Raw genomic sequence first — 3999 nt, forward strand, 5'->3', positions numbered from 1 at the left:
CGATTTACGACGATTAAAAGGACTCCGCAATTAACAAGACTACTACTACTGCTACTACTACTACTACTACTACTACTACTACTACTACTACTACTACTACTACTGCTACTACTATTACTACTATTTGTTACTGTTGCCACCACTACTACTACTACTACTAATACTATTGCTGCTGCTTCTGCTACTGTTTCTTCTGCTTCTACTACAGTTATTTAACTACTGCCATTACTTCTAATACAAAATACTACCACTACTACAACTGCTGCTATTATTTCTACTGCCACGACAACGACAATGATGAGACCCCCCCCACACACACACACACCCCAAACCCAACCATACTTCTGCTTTCTGCCTGTTATTTCTACTTTTCATATTTCCCAAATCAAGCTATAAACATGTCATCCTATTCACAATTTTTTGCTGATGAAAATCAGGTACGTAACACATGTTGAATAAACGTATAAACATAAATCACACCACAACATCAGACAAAACTCAGAGAGGGAAAGGCTACCCCGAGTGGAGGTGTGAGTTACCCAAACCTATAAACACAGGCCTGCCTGTCGGTCCCCCGCTACAGCACAAATCTCACGTCGTGCCCAACAAAACGCGCGGCAGTTGAGCAGACAAAAAGGTCCTGGGTAGGTGACTGTGAAGCGGGATTGCGCGGTTCGTTCTTCCGCTTACTTACGCCTACCACCCCCCCCCCCTAACTCCCCAAACCCCTTCCCGCATACACGCACAAACGCATCCCCCCCCCCCCCTCCTAATCTCCCCACTTCTTCCCCGACCCCCCTCTCTCTCCCCCTGGCCAACCTTAAGTCCCCCACTTTCTCATTGTGGCAACCGCTGCGATGCATATAAATAAAGAATCTCCTTCATTGCTGAGCCCTCAGAATTGTTGTGGTGTAGCTCGAGTTGACTTTCAGTTCAATAAATACATCGATCTTATGGCCCTGTGTGTTAGTTCCATTCGAGTTCAATGTCACGTTTGACTGATCAAGAGTATCACTATAGGCAGTTCAGTGAGCAGTGAGTGTTTTGATTTTTGCTTGCTTTTTTTTTCTTTCACTCTTTCGGGCACAGTAATGTAACGTCTAATTAAACAGTCTAATAACATTGTTCAATTCTGCAGAGACCCTCGAAATAAACGCTTCTCGAGACCCTCGCAATATAGGCTTTTCTTTACATTAAACGGCCCTACAAAAGCGCATTGGACAAGAAAACAAATTTTTGTTGTGAAAATGCTATCTTGTTTGCAAACCGAATAAACAGCTCCCGTTACTGGTTGGATTTTTCCAGTCAAAACCCTGTGGTTCACCAAAGAAGTTGTTTTACTTGCTCTTTTGCAAGTCGTTTCATTGATGTCTTGTATGCTTGGAGGAAGGAATCTGCAGGTCTCTCAGTGTAGTGCTCACCAGGTAAGTCAATGATATAAGCTAACGACCATTTGACATTTGCGCATTCTTGTCTTGTGTGTGGGGGGAAGGGGGTGGGGGGTGGGGGCGGGGCAGACGGAGTAAAATAGAACGAGTGAAAAGGGGGTGAAAGCAGGCAAGGACGACATGATAAACGCAAGTCTCAGAAGTAGTAGTAGTAGTAGAAGTAGTAGTAGTAGTAGAAGTAGTAGTAGTCGTAGTAGTAATAATAATAATAATAGTAGTAGTAGTAGTAGTTGTTGTTGTTGTTTTTGTTTTTGTTGTTGTTGCAGTAGTAAATAATGTTTATACAAGCATTAAGAAGAAGAAGAAGAAGAAGAAGAAGAAGAAGACGAAGAAGAAGAAGAAGAAGAAGAAGAAGAAGAAGAAGAAGAAGAAGAAGAAGAAGAAGAAGAAGAAGAAGAAGAAGAAGAAGAAGAAGAAGAAGAAGAAGAAGAAGAAGAAGAAGAAGAAGAAGAAGAAGAAGAAGAAGGAGAAGAAGAAGAAGAAGAAGAAGAAGAAGAAGAAGAAGAAGAAGAAGAAGAAGAAAAAGAAGAAGAAGAAGAAGAAGAAGAAGGGGAGGAGGATGGAAGTGTAGACATTGTAGTATTATTTTAGCTGAAATAGCAAAATACTGGCATCGCTATAACTAGCTGAGTGCGCTTAACACCCTCACTACTTACCCTTCATAATTTCAGTCAAACAGCGCGCCAGATATTGAAACCGGAACTGCGTTATAGTGCACGATCTAAGACTTTATTCACGTCTGTGGAATAGAACAATCTCTTGCGTACTTCCTTTTACGAGCTTGACGAACGTTGGGAAGTTTCCGGTTCGTTGCTGATTTGGGAGCAGGAAAGTGGGGAAGCCGGGCTCACGGATTTTTTATTGCCTGTCTTGGAATTCTCCCTTTTCTGTCTTTTTCATGATGAGACACCGATTTCCCTGCCTTTGAAAATATGTATTATTTGTCCAGTCAGGTGTGAAACTGACGCAAGATCGATGAGGACCCCAATCTACCACATTTTAAATCTGTCAAATTCACGTTTTTTCAGCATATATATAATGTATGTATATATATATATATATATATATATATATATATATATATATATATATATATATATAAATATACAGATTTTCCTGGTTTTTTTCTCTATCAACGCCATAATCCAGGCGTGCATCTACGTGTATCGCGTCCAGTGATGAATATTTTCTTATTGATACATGTACTTTGCATGTTGACTTAACAGCTTTTTATGTAAGTTTGTCTTCTTTATTGTGAAGAGAGAGAGAGAAAGAGAGAGAAAGAGAGAGAGAGAGAGAGAGGGGAGAGAGAGAGAGAGAGAGAGAGAGAGAGAGAGAGAGAGAGAGAGAGAGAGAGAGGGAGAGAGAGAAAGAGAGAAACAGACAGACAGACAGACAGACAGACAGACAGACAGACAGACAGACAGACAGACAGACAGACAGAGGGAGAAAGAGACAGAGGCAGATAGACAGAGAGAGACAGAAAGAGAAAGATAGAGAACCAAGCATAGACAGATAGATAAATAGATAGATAGATAGATAGATAGATAGATAGATAGATAGATAGATAGATAGATAGATAGATAGATAGATAGAAAGATAGATAGATAGATAGATAAAGAGATAGGTAGATAGATAGATAGATTTATTGATTGAAAAAATTGAGGGACAACACAGAAACTTCTCCGTCCCGCTCCCCACCTTAAATTGATTTTGAGTAAGACCCGCAAAAATATACTGATTTTTTAAAAACTACTGCGAATAGAAAATACGTAAAAAATTATTCTTGGGTTTTTTTGTGGGTTTTTTTCTTGAAACATACAATTAGCACCATGTCAACACATTTTTACGTAACCTACAAAGATCGATAACAAAATCAGGCCAGGGAACAAAAAAGAACATAGTCTAAAAAAAGCCTCCTCTTTTTTTCAGTGAGGAACAATTAGACCAGATTTACGCTTATCTGTGGAAAATAACAATAATAATAGTAATAATGATAACAACAGTTTGTATTTCTATAACGCTCAGTCAGACACGGGTACAAGCTATGAGCGGTTTACATCGATGACAAGATCACTAAGCGAAATACTTTATTCAAACAAGATTTAGAAAAAAACCAAACACATGTCACTTTAGCAAGAAAACCAACTACTCAAAGAAGAACTTTCTGATCAATACATTATATATACAACTAAGGACAGATATGAACCCAAGACATATCAGCACCTACTAACACACTATAACTAAGACTTAAATAAAAGAGTCTTGAGCTTTCGTTTAATAATAGACAGCATTTGTATAGCGCATATCCCCGCTCAACAGCAGGCTCTATGCGCTTTACACTATATTATTACCCCAGCAGACCATAGAGCACTCCGAAACATTCTCAGCTTCCCGGGAAGCATACAGTGCGAGCAGCCGATTAAGCGCTCAAACACTAACAAACTGACAATATCTTTCGCTGTCTATAGCGGGTACCCATTCCCACCTGGGTGAAGTGAGGAAAATAAGTGTAAAGTGCCTTTCCCAAGGACACAACGTCGGGCCCCTG

The 3999-nt window shown here is 39.8% G+C and overlaps 1 protein-coding gene across 1 annotated transcript in view; it reads left to right on the forward strand.

Moving 5' to 3' along the window:
• Window positions 1-920: 920 nt before the first annotated feature.
• The window catches only part of LOC101849276 (C-C chemokine receptor type 5), a gene marked incomplete in the record, with an annotated part of 171886 nt that continues 168807 nt past the window's right edge, over window positions 921-3999 (forward strand). Inside the window, 1 exon segment of the mRNA XM_035973977.1 lies at window positions 921-1424.

Source organism: Aplysia californica, unplaced genomic scaffold (assembly GCF_000002075.1).
Source record: "Aplysia californica isolate F4 #8 unplaced genomic scaffold, AplCal3.0 scaffold00039, whole genome shotgun sequence".
In the NCBI taxonomy this organism is placed as follows: domain Eukaryota; kingdom Metazoa; phylum Mollusca; class Gastropoda; order Aplysiida; family Aplysiidae; genus Aplysia; species Aplysia californica.